An 18,200-nucleotide genomic window follows, 5' to 3' on the forward strand; every position below is an offset into this window, starting at 1 on the left:
CAGATGTTTATCTAGTTGTTGATTTGGTGTTTCTCCTATCTGGTGTAGTATCCTCTTTTCTTGGGCCAAGCTTTTACAACCATGCAGCAAGAATTGCTTGCACTAAACCGGCACCCAAACACATGAAATATTTATGAGAAATACCTCAAATAGCATTTTGTTTTGTAGCACACCTCAAATAGCATTAAAACAATATTTTATTATAAAAAAATATCATACAAAAGAAAAGTTTCAAGAAATAATATTTATTAAAAGTTAAAACTTTTGTTATATAATATTGGGACATTTGCTAAAACCAACCCAAATATTCAAGTCAAATGTAAAAGTATACCCCACTTTCAGTCAAATGCAAAATCAACCTAAATGAGTAGTGAAAGTACTATTTAACTCTTATGACCAAACAAAAAACAGAAATGTATTTTACGTTTCTATCCTTTGGAAGTCTACACGTAATAAAAGAAGTCTACATATATATAGACTTCCTACGAAGTCTACTTTATATACTTGTTTTGTAGTCTACACTCTAATTTGATCTAATAATTTAATTTTAAAAATGTATAAAAATAATTATTGTGATATTTTTAACTAATCATCAATATAATGGATAATATGAAGTAAATAAATTAAAATTTCATATAATCGAACAATTTTGAAGAATATATACTAATTTGGTTATCATGTGTTAGACTATGTTCATAGTTTACAAACAAAAGGTTCTAACATGTTATGTCTTTTAGTAGTTGATTTCAAAGGGTTAGATTTTAGATTTTGTTTTTTTTTTGTTTTATTAACTTAAATCTGCATATTAATGTTTATTAGTTTATATTTTGTATAAATGAGACTTTTTGATTATCAAGCAAAACATTTAGGGTTTGAGATTTGTGGTTTAGGGTTTCGTAGACCTACAATAAAGTCTATTTATCTGAAGACATCTTTTTCAGTCTATATTTTTCAATTTGTTCTACAAAAAATCATTATATTTAAACTAAGTTAAGTTTCTTACGAATAAAAAAGTGAAATCATATACTATAACTATTAAAAAATAAAAAAATAAATTTAATAAATCATATATTAAAATTATTAAAATAATAAAGAATAAACAACAATAATTAAATTATTATAGTAGACTTCCAAAAAGGTCTACTATGTTAAGGTAAGATCTACTCCAAAATTTTAATTTTAGTAGACTTCAAACGAAGTCTACAGTATCGTAAATTTTAACCTAGTTACATTTTTGTCTCCCTATATAAACAAAATTTATACAATCTCTCTCTAAAGTGGCTGCACAAGTTTTTAAAACTCTCTCCCTTCTCTCTAAAACTTTCTCTCTTCTCTCTAAAATTCTCTCAATTGTTTCTAAATCTCTCTCATTATCTTCTTTCTCTCTAAAATTTTCTCAAGTCTTTCTCACAATATTATCTTGTCATTTTAGATATTATGATTCATGGTTTTCATCTTCTCCTTTAAAAAATGTAAGTTTTAGATCTATAGATTTTAAATGTGTATTTTTATGTTTATTTCTCACAATATTATCTTTTTTTGGTAGGTATTATCACTCATGGATTTCATCATCTCCTCTAAAAATGTAAGTTTTAGATTAATAGATTTAAAATATGTATTTACATGTTTATATTCAAATAAATTTATAGATCAAGCTCTCTACATTAATTTGCTACTAGTTTACCTTATAAATTCTATTATGTAAAGTATTTTCAGATTTAAAATTATTTTCACATTTCAAAATATATAAATTTTTTCAGATCTGAAAATTATTAGGCAGTGTAGACTTCTAAAGAAGTTTATTAAAGCTTGCAGACTTCATATGAAGTTTACTAAACCACAAAGTTTAAGGAGACTTCATTGGAAGTCTACAAAAATATGACTTTAATTTTTTTTTCTATGTTTTTTAATAATTTTATCTTATTTTGCAGGTATTTTCTTCCATAGTTGTTTTCTTCTCCTCCTAGAAATGTAAGGTTTACATCTATAGATTTAAAATATGTGTTCTAGTATTTATATTCAAATAAAGTTACATATTAAAATTCATATTAATATGTCTTTAATTTATAACTATTTTGTCTATTAAATCATATTTTTAAAAGTTTTTTAGATTTAAACTTATTTCATATTTTTAATGTATTTATTTTCCAGATCTATTTTTTTTTTATAGAGTAGACTTCATTTGAAATCTACTTAAAACTTACGGCTGGTAGACTTCAAATGAAGTCTACTACCCTTGACTTTTAAGCATATTTCATTAGAAGTTTACTCAAATATGATTTTAGTTTTTATCTTATTTTTCATAATTTTATTTTATTTTGCATGTATTCTCTTCCAATGTTTTCAAATCATCTTCCCAAAAATGTAAGCTTTCCATATATTCATTATAAGATATTTTGTGTTAATAATGAACTAAATTTATAGATTCATACATTATCTTTTTGCTTTGTTACAAGGATGACAAAAAAACCATTTTTGAAATACTTTCTAGAACAAAGTATTTTCAAATTTTCTAAATGCACACTTTTAGATATGAAAATTTTCCATTATTGTAGACTTCAACTAAAGTCTACTAAACAATAACTTTACGTAGACTTAAGAAAAAGTCTACTAAAATATGATTTTATTTTTTATCTTATGTTTTTCTCATAACTCTATCTTATTTTGCAGGTACTTTTTCCAAGACTTTATTTGAAGCATCAAGATTATGAAAAATCAAACATACTCAAGAATACTTTTTAATATATTGTTCTGTAATAACTTTCATAATAAAATATTAATTTTTAAATAATTTTTTAATGCATAATCTATAAACATTGTATTCATTTTTAGTTGTTTTCACTTGTATGATATTATTAATTTTTTGTTAGATATCAATTTTTTCACAAGATCTAACCAACCAAACAAGTAAAACCACCATAAGCTAAAATAATAACTAACACACATGTGAGAAGAAGAAAATCTATACAAAATTTTCCCAAAAATTTTTAAGAATAACACTAATCAAAACAATTTGCAATAAGTATCAAGTGTATAATTATAACACATTAAATTGTGAAATTCATCCAAGACCATTAAAATTTTACTAACAAACACTGTAAAATAACTAAATCATGAAAAAATATGATGAATAATACACAAATACACTTTTAATAGAATTTACGACGTAGACTTCAACTGCAGTCTACATTTGTAGATTTACAAAAACGTCTACACTTATTATCTAACATATAGTCAATCCAAAAAAATTTAGTGTATTTGGCGCAGACTTGATACACAAAGGCGTACAAAGTGTGTCTTAGATAACTCGATCAAGTTCCGTACTTGTCGATTATTCGTGACAGGCATAAGAGGAGTATTTTCCTATTCGGAGTCATTTGTTTTAAATGATGTTTGGTAAGAAATAGGTTAGCACCATCTTCTCAATTTTGTTGTCCAGATCATAATTTTCTTGTGTCATTTCAAGAAGTTTACCATGTGTACAGCCATCATGCATAATGAACATTCTTCAACCTTTCCGATTCTTCATCCTTTTCGAATATTTTGTCATCTAAAATGTCTTTGGCCCATGCTTCACACTCGCTCTAAGTTTCCAACCACATCCTTGAACACGACACTTAGCCACATACAGAGTTTTCGTTGTCTTATATGCTGAGAATGTAAATTTATATTCCACAGTCACCGACTTCAGCTTTGAAACAAGCTCAGCCTTACTAGCAAAACTATAAACGAAGACTTACAAATACGTCTACAATTATTAGCTAACAACATTGTCAAATCAAATGAATTATACCTTCATAATTATAAAAAAAATTCTTTTCAAAATCACTCAAACCCATTATGATTAACTAACACACACTGTCAAACAAAAAATCTAGAAAAAATTTAATAAATAATACACAAATTCACATTTTTATAGATTTTTCTATGCAAACTTAATATTCAGTCTCTGAAGATGTAGACGTTCTTTTCAGTTTACAGACGTAGACTGTCAAATAGGTCTACTCTTTGGGTTGGTTTTTGCAATTGACCATTTTACGGGTTGCTTTCTATAGTTGAATAAAAGTTGTGATTTTGTACATGTAGACTTTCTTTTCGGTATACAATTTAAAAATGTTACTTTTTGTAATTGACCAGAATTCATCCAAGATTTGACTTTCAGAACTAGACTTCATATGCAGTCTACATGTTTGAATTTTTTTGAAAGAGGTTAGTTTTGCAATTGACCAAGTTTGACTTCAAATCAGTAGATTGAAATGAACGTCTACGGGTGTGTAGACTTCTTGTGAAGTCTACTCTCAAATCCGACGGGTTGGTTTTGTATTTGACCAAAATAAAAAAGTAGACTTTATACGCAGTCTACATTTTTTTTTTAAGATAAGAAGACTGCATATGAAGTCTACAATTTAATAAATTTTTGATTGCTTTTTAAACTTTTTGGTCAAACACAAAACTAACCTATTCCACGAAGTCAAAGTTTTGGTCAAATGCAAAACTGACCTTTTATAGACTTCGGTGGCAGTCTACATTCTGTAGAGTTCCGTTGAAGTCTATTTTGAAAAGTCAAAAGTTCGGTCAAATGAAAAACTAACCTCTTTTAGGTAAACGTCTTATTAAGTCTACCGAAAGTTTTATTTTTGTTGTCAAAGGTAAAGACGGAGACTACTGGGGAAGTCTGCGTTAGAAAAAAAATTTGTCTGGTCAATTGCAAAACTAACCCGTGCGTTGACAAATAGACTGCATCGTAAGTCTCCACGGAGGCGTAGACATACAAAACAGTCTACCATCGCGACACAGATCTAAAAAAAGAACGAAAACCATGTAAATAGTTACCTTTTCATGTGTAAAGCTCGTTTCCAACCTTTTCAACCGTCCAAACTCCAAATATGAGCAAAAAGAAGCATCTTTAACGATTCACTAATGAAAAAACTCGAAAATATGAAGTTTGTGATTATGAAAATGATAGTTATGAGAGTTTTTTAGATGGAAATGTAGAGGAAATGAGAGGAAATGAAGTTTTTTGGGTTAGAATGAGAAAAAAAGTGGTTGAAAATTGAATTCTAGAGCTTTAGAGCTCAAAAATGGTGGTTCATGGTGGTTGGAAAAATTGATGATGATGGCATTTTTGTAAATAAGAAGAAATGGTTAGGGTGTATTTGGTTTTTTGTTAATTTCGAAATTAATAAAAAAACAAATAAAAATGGTAATTTTGTGAATAATTCAAAAACATAAGGATAGTATGGAAATTTTATTGATGAATAGTATGAACAAAAAAAAGGGGTTGGTTTTGGATTTGACTTGAAAATATGGGTTGTTTTTGAAAAACACCCTATAATATTTGAGTTTAGGATTTAGCGGTTAAAATTTAGGGTTTATTATTGTTTAGGGTTTAGAAGCTAGAGCAATTTGATTATCTTTCTTGTAAAATTAGTGCTATTTTATATTTTTAGTGTTATCTTTTGACAATTTTTTAAAATGTATTATTTTCAAGATTTGACCAATTTTATATTATATTATTTCCATACTTGACGGAACAAGAGTAGGAAGGTGTCCATTTTTTTTTAATCTTTTTCTTTATTTTTAGAGCATGATTAACCCCGGTCTCTTAGTCGGGTTCTCAACTCATGATTTGACACTTTTTTTTTTCATTTTTCGGCTAAGAAACAACTCTTATATCTCTTATTTAAGAGACGGTTCTTAGCTTTTCTTAGTTAAGCTAGAATTGTCTATCCGAAGCTAAAAACCCCAGTTAAGAGATTGAAGTTAATCATGTTCTAAGTAACCTTGTTTTTACAATAATAAAACAAAAAATGATATTAAATGGTTATGAGGACTTACATAATCAGGGTTTTCTGTTTTTCTTTGCGTTTCTTCTGCTTTATATAGTTTTTCAAGATCATTCTGCAGTAGCTCTCGCAGATCTTTGTAGTATCCGATAAGGAATCCAGCTTGGCTACTGCGATAACTAGAATGTCCTTCTTTTATGTAGAAGCTATGCCAGTTTGACTGGCTCAAAAATATCATTATCTTGTTGTATAACTCATCTTTTGAGCTTAGTAAAAACAGTACAAGTAATCAGAATTTTGTTATATTTGTAGAGGCTTACTCGGGTTTCTTTGTAGTTCTTGTAGGTGTGTTGATAATCTCTCTCGAGCTTTTTCATTAGCTTCTCGGCTTCGGAAACTGACATATGCATAACTGGGTCTGATGCATTATAGTTGCTTCCCGTGCCAATAGAGTTGGATATATTGTTGATATCGTTGAGCAGAGTAGAAGCTTCCATGTCACTCAATTCCACAATTTCTCTTAAGTATTTGTTATGAAAGCATTGCTCTTTCTATGTCCTTATATGAAGAGAAAAAAATATAATAGCTTGAATGAAGTAACCTATCACAAATGATTATCAAAGCTCGTGCACCCCACGGCAAGGAAGTCAAATGACTCTCCCTGAAGAAACCTTATACACATTTTTTTGTTTAATACTAATACTTTAGACATAGTGTCTTTATTTTTAAAATAAAAATTATTGGAAATAAATATCTCCTTGTCCCTTGACTTTGAGGCATAAAATACAGAAATGTTTAGCATAGAATTTCAGTGTAATAATGATTATAAGAGAGACGTAGTCATTAGTTTGACCAAATTCAAAAATAAATGTTTGGCATGATACTGAATATCAATGTGATGATGATATGAGCGATGCAACGAAAAATGTTGAAAATTACTGGAGACTGATTTGGTTGCTTAGATTAGTGAAGAAATATTGTCAAATACATCTGATAAGCAGAGGTGCATCATAGAATGAATAATAGCTACGATTTACAACATGATAGCTTGTTCTTCTTCTACTCCTTGAATATTTCTTATAGCATGTCATTAAAGTCTTAACTCAAAGTATATCTCAGAGGTTCCCCTTTAAGCAAACTTTTCTCTGTGAACTGTATTGTTGTGCCTCGACCTGAAACGACATTTGGCTTGGCATTAAATCTAACTCTGTTTTCGATTTCCTCACATGGAAGATGTGTACGAGATGACATATGATACTTGCGGTCGATTCTGGCCAATCATTCATCACTTTATCTTCGTCTCAATCATTCTTATGCAAGGGACCATGGTGGGTCTCTTTGGGCTAAAGTCAAAGCCATCTACAGCAATTGTTACTATACCTCTCATATTGATCACTATAGCTTACAACGAGTACTGCAAGATCCGCTTCCTCCCATCATTCAAACATTTCCCAATACAGGTATTTAAATGATCGATTCTTTGAGAGTTGAGACGATTGAATGAATCAAACTGGTTAATAAATTTAGAAAGAATCTATGTTGTTTCTTGGTGCAGACGGCAGTTGAAATGGACGAATTAGATGAAAAAAAGAACGGAGATTGAAGCTATGTTGATGCTGCAACGGCGTATAGTCACTACAAAAGAAGAGGTGTATTGCATCACTTATTTAAAATATTTGCATTAGTTATAAATGATACAAGTGAATTTAAATGATGTAAACTCATTTTGTATCAACTTTAAAAATTATATAAATGAGTATTAATTTGAAGAATGCTATTAAGAACATGATTAATGGAGATATAAGAACTCGTCTCTTAACTTTTAAGTAAAAAAACTAAGAACTAGTTCTTAAATAAGGTATTTAAGAGCCGGTTCTTAGTTTTTTTAATTAAAAATTAAGAGACGAGTTCTTATATTCCACTAAGAACCTCACCCTAAAAATTTCCTATTAATCATGCTCTAAGGTGCCTTTAAGTGACGAGTTATCACACGCGCACCTCTCTCCTCTTCGATCCCTAACGCGTAGGGTGGAGGCTTTTCCAGATCCGGCGTAGCTGGCGTAGTCTTAGAGTTCTCCCACCCCTCCCCTGACAGCATCAGAGCTTATGTGACGGAGGAGCTGATTTTTAATTAGATTTGTGAATAATTTGCATTTTTTGAATTTTTTTTGTTAATTTTTCAGGTTAAATTTTTTTTTTTTGAACGATTTCATATATTGATTATAATCTAAACCGAACCTGACCCAATAATTAATAAAACCCGAATGAAACTTATGAGCATATTACAGAGAAAATCCGAAGTTCAAATCAATCGAACCGAAACCGACGTGCCAGAACGCCCATGATGCCTAGTCTCTTTCCCTATTTCTTTTTGAAGCTTTTTAATTGCCTTTGTCAGCATCTGTTGGAAACACACATATTTTAAAGGAAGTAGACAGTGAAAAACAGAAAGTCTCTTAAGAGTAAAAATAGGGGACAAGGCCTTGATTTTGATTACTTTTATAGAAATTGTCAAACCGCCCCGAGTTGTTGGGTTGTCACCGTTGGCTGTAGCTTTATCCTTCAAATTCTCTGTGTCTTTGAATCTGCTCAGCAGATCATGTATTCATTTGCTGCTGCTACTACTTTTTTGGAATTTTGCAGTGATAGTGACTGAACAATTGATGATCGGTAAAATGGTAGAGTAAGTATAAAGACCAATTTTGTGTGATATATATAAACGAAGACTATTATTAAAGTACCAGTTGAATCACCTCCCAGTAATCTCTTAAAATCAGGTCATTGTTTTCCAGATGTTGTTGTTTCAAAATCTTTTAAAAAGTTTTGGCTATGTCTTCTTGTTGCAGCGTCGACCTTTATAATATAGTTGGAAGCAAACATATATATGATCTAACCTATCTCTAATTTATCTGATAGGTAATCAGCTGGTCATCGACAACTAGTAGGCCATTATGCTATGAATTAAGCTTTGGAAAAACAAAACGAATTAAACTTAATTAAGCTCGTAGAAACTTTACCTAGATTTTGTATTAATCGTATAGAGCTTTCGAGTTATGATACATGAAACACGAATCCTTTCGATCTGGATTAATTAAATAGAAAACCCTAATTTGACGGCTATCTTCAGCCGCAAGCCAGCTCTAGGTTTGCAAATTAGATAATAATTAATATGATTGATAGCTATGCAACTAAAGCTTGGAAAGAAACAATTTTTTACTTTAATTTTTTATTACTCATTCGTCTTTTTTTTTTTAAAATTCATAGCTTATTAGATGGGTGACGACTGACGAGAGTGCCCCTCCCATGAAGGGGAAGCCGAGTGGGAAAGATACTTCTAAAGAACCCAAAAGGGAGAAGCTTTCAGTCTCTGCGATTCTTCCTCCTTCTGACGAGGAACACTGGAACAGAGACAGGCGGCAGCAAGGAGAAGGCTGACGAGGGAGCAAAGCATGTTGATGTGTCTGCGACTAATAAGGAACAGACGAAGCAGAGATGAAAGAGAGAGCAGCTCTACAGAGGGAGGCTTTGAAGGACGACCATGAATGGATGGGATGTTGTGGGATTTTTAAGCTTCTCTACAAGCAAACTCTTGGGGCGTTATTATTTGTCAGATGAATAAACAGAAAACATAAATGTTAGCTATATTTTGATTTATGGATTTATCTTTCCTCCAAATCTCAAGTTTATATCATCTATGACAATAGTACAAGCTTACTACAACCCATCTTCATGTATTTTTATTCAACCCAACGATGGGTTGTAGTAAGCTTGTACTATTGCCCGCATATCCATTCACATTTTTTTCTCTAGATGCTTGATCTTTTCCTCGTAACCATTATCAATCATCGTTCTCTCCCTGTTTCTTTTCCGAGCTTGTTTATTACTTTTATTCAACCCAACGATATACTAATTTTTTTTTTTTACTTTGATAGAAGTTTTTAAACTGTCCTGACTTGTTTGGTTGTCAACAAGTTCACCACTGGCAGTAGCTTTGTTCCTCGACTTCTCTGTGTCTTTAAGGCTCCTCAGCAGATCATGTATTCCTTTGCTGCTGCTACTTTTTGGAACTATATACCTTGAGTGTAGCTGAACTGAATGATTTGTAAGATTTCAAAGTAAGTAAAAATGTCAATCTTGTGATATAAACGAAGACTATTAAAAAGGTAAACAGTTGTAGCACCTCCCAGTTTCTTTGTTTGAGATAAATTCTTTTTTGACTCATGTCGTTGTTTTCCCGGGGTTGTTGTTACTGTTGTTGTTCCTTCTGCTGCTGTTGTGTTTCACCTACCTGGTGTAGTATCCTCTTTTCTTGGGCCAAGCTTTTACAACCATGCAGCAAGAATTGCTTGCACTATAGTGAACCCAAACACATGAAAGATATATAAAATTATTTCCATAGTTAACAGAAAAGTTATCGTTTGATCATGAAAGGATGAAGGCTGATTCTTCTCTTTTTATTTATCTCAAGTACTATTGTTTATACAATGAGAAAGCAAAAATGATGACTTACATATATAATCAGGCTTTTATGTTCTTCTTTGTATTGCTTCTGTATTATTTATTTTTTCATAATCACTCTGCAGTTTCTCTTGCAGATTCTTGTAGTATATGATACAGTTTCCAGCTTGGCGACTGCGATAATTAGAGTGCCTTCCTTTAATGTAGGAGCTATACCTGTTTGACTGTCCAAATTTTTTTCATTATCTTGTTGTATATAGCTCACCTTTTAAAAACATCACAAGTGATAATAATTATGTTATATTTGAAGATGCTTACTCGGGCTTCTAGGTAATTCTCGTAGGTGTGTTGATAATCTCTCTCCAGCTTTTTCAGCAGCTTCTCGGCTTGGGAAACTGATATCTTGCATATTTACATTGTTTTATCCATTCATCCATGAGCATTTTCATCATATAGATTAGGATTTAGCCATGTCTAGGTTGCATTTTGCATTCATTGTCCTTATTAGGTGCTGGAGTGTGCCATGGAGTGATTTGAGATGTTTGGGAGCATTGTGATCCAAAAGGGGGTGAAAGATGAGCATGGATGGAGCCTTTAGAGAAATCTTCTGTTGCTAAGATTTTGTGGAGACACAGCAAATTGAGTTAGCTTTCTAATGGAAGTGGTTTCAAGTCATTTGGAGATGTAATGAAGGAGTTATGATCAATTTACTAGAGGCATATCCATCCTGGTCGAGCATCGCAGAGTGACCTCTCAGAGCGACCTACCGAGGTCGCTCCCAGCCAGAGCGACCAGTCCAGAGCGACTACCTCAAGTCACTCCCAGCCAGAGCGACCAGCCAGAGCGACCAGCTCAAGTCACTCGCGTTTTGACGCGTCGAGACACAAAAAAACGCGTCGGGAGTGACCTCCTGGAGCGACTATGCTAGGTCACTCCACATGTTTTGCTTGGACGATTTTTATGTTATTTCAGGGGCCTTTTGGTCATTTGTTTTGATGTTTTTACACTTTCTAAACCTAAGTTAAGTACTTTTGTAAGCCATTGGAGGCAAGATAATCTCTTTTCTAGAGAAGAACTAGTAAAAAACCTCTTTTGATTCAGATTTCATTGCTTTCATCTTGTGTTCTTGTTGATTTCTTATCTATTTCTCTACATGGTTAATCTAAAATCCAATATGGGTTTAAGAGGAATCATGGAGATTAGTGAGTAATCACTTTTTGAATTCATGGGTTAGGGAGATCAAGGGTGATTAGGTTAGTTCTAGGATGTTTTAGTGTAGATCATTCTTGTTCCTTGCTAGTAGAGTATTCATAATGCATCTTCTGAGTTGGCCACTCAAAAGTTGATCAATAGGCATTTCCCACCCAAAAGGTGTTTGATGAAATGCCTGAGACAACTCTCCTAGGCTTTTAGTATACTTTGCCAAAGACATTTGTTGTTAAAGGTGCTAAGATAGTTAATAGACTTGTTAGTAATGATTGCTTTCATATTATTCAACCAAAGACATTTGATGTTTGAGATATGTTAGCAAATGAGCATTCATCTAGACATAGAGCTTGCTTAGAATTGTGTCTAGGCTTAAGGTTGATAGTTTGATTGATTATTTGCCATCCTTAGTTCGATACTTGATCACCCAAGGTCTAATCCCTATGCCCATGAGTTCTCTTTTCCCTTAGTCAAGAAAGTATCATTCTGTTATTGCTTTCTAGTATTAGTAGTAGTTTAAAACCCATCTAAATCATTGGTTGCACTTAGATTAAGTGAGTACTTGCATTCTCGGTGCTTTGATATCCCTCAGAACTAGTTCGACAATCTTTTATACTACAACATTTGTCTTAGGAGCCTTGAAAACTCCTAACATCAAATTGGCGCCGTTGCCAAATTCTGAGTAGATTTCAACATTGAGATTTAGTCACTTGCTTGAGACTAAGTCATTTTTATTTTCTTTTGTTACTGATTCTCTTTCTTCACCTCCCTTTACTCTACAGGTGTATGAACTTGAGGAGCAGGGGTCCATCAAACCTAGTTCCAAGAGCTGCAGACATTAGAGCTTTAGAGAGAGAGTGTGCTAGAAAGAGAAGAGAAGAAGAGCAACAGGCTCACTTGCAGAGATTGGATACTGATATGGGAGACATACCTCAGGATGATGCTGCCGCCAATGGAGCTAACAACGTTCCACCAAACCAACAACGAGCAGCTCGACCCATTGGCACTTATGACCGCCCCAACATTCATGGTCATAGATTGGGAATCCGAGCACCAGCTGTAGCAGCCAACAACTTTGAGATCAAATCAGGACTCCTCAATGTGATTGAGAACAACAAGTATCATGGCTTGGCTCTAGAGGATCCATTTGATCACTTGGACAGGTTCGACAGCTACTGTGGGTTGTCAAAAACCAATGGTGTATCCGAAGATGCCTTAAAACTCAAGCTATTCCCTTTCTCTTTGGGGGATAAGGCACGTCAGTGGGAGAAGTCTCTACCCAGCGACTCCATCACCACTTGGGATGACTGCAAGAAAGCATTCTTGGAGAAGTTCTTCTCTACTTCAAGAACTGCTAAGCTGAGAAACGAGATTTTCAGCTTTCAACAGAAGAACTTGGAAGGCTTCAGTGAAGCCTGGGAGAGATTCAAGGGCTACCAAGCTCAATGCCCACACCATGACTTTTCTAAGGAGAGCTTGCTGAGCACATTCTACCGTGGTGCTCTTCCTAAGTACAGAGCCAGACTGGATACAGCTAGCAATGGGTTCTTCTTGGGGAGAACTGAGGAGGATGCAGAAGAGCTGGTTGACAACATGGTAAAGAGTGATGCAGTCTACAGTGGAGACCACGACAGAGGCAGTAGAACAGATGATAAGCAGACGAGGAAAGAGATCAAAGCTTTGGAAGACAAGATCGACCTACTCATTGCTGAAAAAGCCACCCAAGAGCAGCTGAAATTTGTTGGTAACTCCAAGCAGGAAGATCCACTTGCTGTCAATGAGGTTGAGGGTTTGGAAGGTCAAGAGGAGTTGTGTTTTATTAACAACAATGGTAGCTGGTACAAAAAGAAACCCAATTTTCAGTACAACAACTACCAACAGAAATCATATCCCAACAACCAACAGAGTGGTTATCCGCCTAGAAACAACCAGCAAGGCAGCTATCAGCCTCAGCAAAACCCCTCGTCTGGTTCCTCTGCTCCTCAAGAGAGCAGCACTGATACCTTACTGAAACAAATCTTGGAGTCTCAGACTAGAAGTGAGAAGCAAGTTGGTTATGAGTTGAAGAACCTTCATTCCAAGATTGATGGGAGCTACAATGAGCTCAACAACAAATTCTCACACCTTGCTTCTACAGTCAGGAATTTAGAGAATCAATTTGCTTCCATGAACACTCACCAGAATCGCCAGCAAGGATCTCTACCTGGAAAGTCTGACCAAAATCCCAAGGAGGCCAAAGCTATCACCCTTAGGAGTGGTAAGCAGTTACCTCCTAGAACCCTCACCAAGGATGCTGAGAAACTAGGTGAGGGGGTTGCCATCAACATAGATGATGAAGTGGTGATTGTTGATGAGAAGATCAATGACGAGATCTTGGAGAAGATAGTGGAAGCCAAAGGTAAAGGAAAGGTTGGAGAGGAGAAGAAGACAGTAAAGGATGGTGAAGTTGTTACTCCAGCAAGTGAAAGTTCTTTTGTTCCTCCTCCCTATGAACCCAAACTTCCATTCCCTGGTAGATTCAAGAAGCAGCTGCTAGAGAAGTACAAGGCTCTGTTTGAGAAGCAAATGAGTGAAGCTCAGGTTGCAATGCCCATCATCGATGCTTTCATGTTGATTCCTCAATACAGCAAGTTCCTGAAAGATGTTGTAGCTGCAAAGAAGAAGGAGATGGAAGGCATGATGATTCTTACCCATGAGTGCAGTGCCATCATCCAGAGGCTTGATGTTCCAGAGAAGTTAGAGGATCCAGGAAGCTTCACACTACCTTGTGCTCTTGGACCTATGGTATTTGAGAAATGTCTCTGCGATTTGGGAGCTAGTGTCAGCTTGATGCCTTTGTCTGTTGCAAAGAAGCTTGGATTCACTCAGTACAAGAAGTGTAGACTCTCTCTGGTGTTAGCTGATCGTTCAGTGAAGTATCCTGTGGGCATCTTAGAGGACCTCCCTGTGAAGATTGGAAGGTATGAGATACCTACAGATTTTGTGGTGCTTGAGATGGGTGAGGAGGCTCAAGACCCATTGATTCTAGGAAGGTCATTCTTAGCTACAGCAGGAGCTATTGTTAATGTGAAGGAGGGCACGATTGATCTCCATTTGGGTAAAGAGAACATCCTCCACTTTGAAATCAAGGGGAAAATGAGGAAACCAACTGTGTTCGGGCAAGCCTTCTACATTGAAGAGATGGGCACTCCTGCTGATGAGCACCTTGAAGAGTTACCACCTGAGGACGACGAGGAGGGAGCATCTCCCTCTACTCATTCCCCATAGAAGGTAACCCACCACACTCCCTTGTATATACCATTTCATTTTTGCATATTAGTTTTCTTTTCGGTATCTCTCTCTACTTGACAACACAGAGACTGTGTAACTCAAGTTTGGGGGAGGTACCAAGTATTTGATCATGTTTGCTTTGATGTTGTTTCATTGAGTCATGCATTGCATACCTATTTGCATATATAAAAAAAAAAATCAATCATTTAATTTGCATCATTTGCATTTCTAGGAGAGTCTAGAGCATATAGGTTGCATTCACTTGCATTGGGAGCAATGATTTTAAATGCCTTGTAAAGAACACTACGTTGCACCTGAGTAGCTTTTGCACCTCTCAAAAAGACTTGTATGTTTCGAGCCTTGAAAACTCTTCCTGAAACTTGTTGATTGCTGAAACTCAGTCTTTGAAGCCAACTACAACCTTATTTGAACTGAACGAACTTAATGCTTCTTGCTCATGGTCCCTTGTGTACTGAGTCATGGCTATACACACTTGAGTTGTCACATCCTTTATGCCAATCTTGTTTTGACAAACTCTAGTGGTAGACCACTCCCAAAACCTTTCCCTCCTTTTAAGCTTTCATTGTTTGATGAGTGAGGCCTTCTTCGGAAAGTCTTACATGTGCATAATGTTGAAAGTATCGGGAACGACAATGCTTGATCTTCATTCTTGCTAGATTGGGCACTCTATTGTCTAGCTATAGGTGGGGGGTGAGTGTTGTGATTATGATTTGGGAGCAATGAAAAAGGAAAAGAAATGACTCTTTGTGTTTAAGTGAATTGTTTTATTGGGATAAGTAGAAAAGCCTCTAGCTCAAGTTTTGAAAGTCTTGGCCCCCAACCTAAAAAAAAAAAAAACGAAAAAAAAAGAGAAAAGAAAAAGAAAAAAAATAAAAAGGGGCTAGCAAAGTTGTTAGGAGCTAAGAAATATTTTGAGGTTATGAAAAAATCCCTTGTAGATTTCAAAGAGAAGGAGTTAAAGTTCTTAGGATCTTTTGGTGAGAGATGTGAGTTGGGTTTGACATTTGGGAATGATTGTGTAATTGTATGTTTGGGAAAAGGGTAGAACAATGGAGATTGAGCATTGTATGCATGAGTTGATCCCTTTCTTAGATATATTATGTGCAATGTCAAGGCTACTTGTTTCTGAGAGTAAACCACCTTAAAGATCATATGTTTTGAACCTCTTGAATCACTTGAATAAAAGCCTTCCCTTATCCAACCAAATGACTTGGACCAACTGACCATTTGCAAGAATTCACCTGATGTTTTGTGCTTAATGAATGTGAGAGTTGGTTGATTTGAATGTGTGGATGCTTGATGATGAGTGTAAGAACAAAAAGAGTTAAGATAGGCCTAGAGAAGCTAGAGTGTAATAAGAGAGTGTGCTAGTTGTGTTTCTTTTGGCTATATGCTCCCACCTTCAACCTCTCTCCCTATGAGTTCTAGAAAGTTCACTTGTGGACAAGTAAAAGAACAAGTTTGGGGGAGTTGATATCTTGCATATTTACATTGTTTTATCCATTCATCCATGAGCATTTTCATCATATAGATTAGGATTTAGCCATGTCTAGGTTGCATTTTGCATTCATTGTCCTTATTAGGTGCTGGAGTGTGCCATGGAGTGATTTGAGATGTTTGGGAGCATTGTGATCCAAAAGGGGGTGAAAGATGAGCATGGATGGAGCCTTTAGAGAAATCTTCTATTGCTAAGATTTTGTGGAGACACAGCAAATTGAGTTAGCTTTCTAATGGAAGTGGTTTCAAGTCATTTGGAGATGTAATGAAGGAGTTATGATCAATTTACTAGAGGCATATCCATCCTGGTCGAGCATCGCAGAGTGACCTCTCAGAGCGACCTACCGAGGTCGCTCCCAGCCAGAGCGACCAGTCCAGAGCGACTACCTCAAGTCACTCCCAGCCAGAGCGACCAGCCAGAGCGACCAGCTCAAGTCACTCGCGTTTTGACGCGTCGAGACACAAAAAAACGCGTCGGGAGTGACCTCCTGGAGCGACTATGCTAGGTCACTCCGCGTGTTTTGCTTGGACGATTTTTATGTTATTTCAGGGGCCTTTTGGTCATTTGTTTTGATGTTTTTACACTTTCTAAACCTAAGTTAAGTACTTTTGTAAGCCATTGGAGGCAAGATAATCTCTTTTCTAGAGAAGAACTAGTAAAAAACCTCTTTTGATTCAGATTTCATTGCTTTCATCTTGTGTTCTTGTTGATTTCTTATCTATTTCTCTACATGGTTAATCTAAAATCCAATATGGGTTTAAGAGGAATCATGGAGATTAGTGAGTAATCACTTTTTGAATTCATGGGTTAGGGAGATTAAGGGTGATTAGGTTAGTTCTAGGATGTTTTAGTGTAGATCATTCTTGTTCCTTGCTAGTAGAGTATTCATAATGCATCTTCTGAGTTGGCCACTCAAAAGTTGATCAATAGGCATTTCCCACCCAAAAGGTGTTTGATGAAATGCCTGAGACAACTCTCCTAGGCTTTTAGTATACTTTGCCAAAGACATTTGTTGTTAAAGGTGCTAAGATAGTTAATAGACTTGTTAGTAATGATTGCTTTCATATTATTCAACCAAAGACATTTGATGTTTGAGATATGTTAGCAAATGAGCATTCATCTAGACATAGAGCTTGCTTAGAATTGTGTCTAGGCTTAAGGTTGATAGTTTGATTGATTATTTGCCATCCTTAGTTCGATACTTGATCACCCAAGGTCTAATCCCTATGCCCATGAGTTCTCTTTTCCCTTAGTCAAGAAAGTATCATTCTGTTATTGCTTTCTAGTATTAGTAGTAGTTTAAAACCCATCTAAATCATTGGTTGCACTTAGATTAAGTGAGTACTTGCATTCTCGGTGCTTTGATATCCCTCAGAACTAGTTCGACAATCTTTTATACTACAACATTTGTCTTAGGAGCCTTGAAAACTCCTAACATCAGAAACTGACATATCAGTTATCACATATATATGCACAACTGGGTCTGCGCAGGGTGACACCTTGTCACGGTAATGCTCCCCTAAACCCTCTTCATTGTATTTGCCTCCAGTGCCAATAGAGTTGGATATATTGTTGATATCATGCATTGAGCAGAATAGAAGCTTCCATGTCACTGAATTCAAGAATCCCAAGATTTCTCTTATGTTATTGTTGAAGCATTGCTCTTTATGTGTTCTTTATATGAAAAGAAAAATCATATAGATTGAATGAAGCAACCTATCATAATTGATTTATCCAAACTCGTGCACCCCATGCCAAGGAAGTCAATGGCTCCTCCCTGAGACCCTGAAGAAACCTTCTACATATTCTTTTGTTTAATAATATTTTAGGCATCTTTCTCTGCTCTCTAGCGGTAAGATGATGTCCTTCTATGGATCAGCCAGATGTGCTATATACATTACATACTTTTTTCACAAACACATACACATAAAAGTCAACAATGTAAAGAGTTTAATACTACA

At 35.0% G+C, this 18,200-nt stretch overlaps 1 non-coding gene and 1 pseudogene across 1 annotated transcript; both read right to left on the bottom strand.

Annotated features, from left to right (window-relative positions):
* Positions 1-5,286: 5,286 nt before the first annotated feature.
* LOC106413200 lies at positions 5,287-17,825 on the bottom strand (annotated as a pseudogene).
* On the bottom strand, positions 12,807-12,913 carry LOC125578710. Its single transcript, XR_007316793.1, has one exon. It is a non-coding gene; the product is annotated as a small nucleolar RNA R71 (small nucleolar RNA).
* Positions 17,826-18,200: the final 375 nt, after the last annotated feature.

This window comes from Brassica napus, chromosome A9, assembly GCF_020379485.1.
Source record: "Brassica napus cultivar Da-Ae chromosome A9, Da-Ae, whole genome shotgun sequence".
Classification (NCBI taxonomy): Eukaryota; Viridiplantae; Streptophyta; class Magnoliopsida; order Brassicales; family Brassicaceae; genus Brassica; species Brassica napus.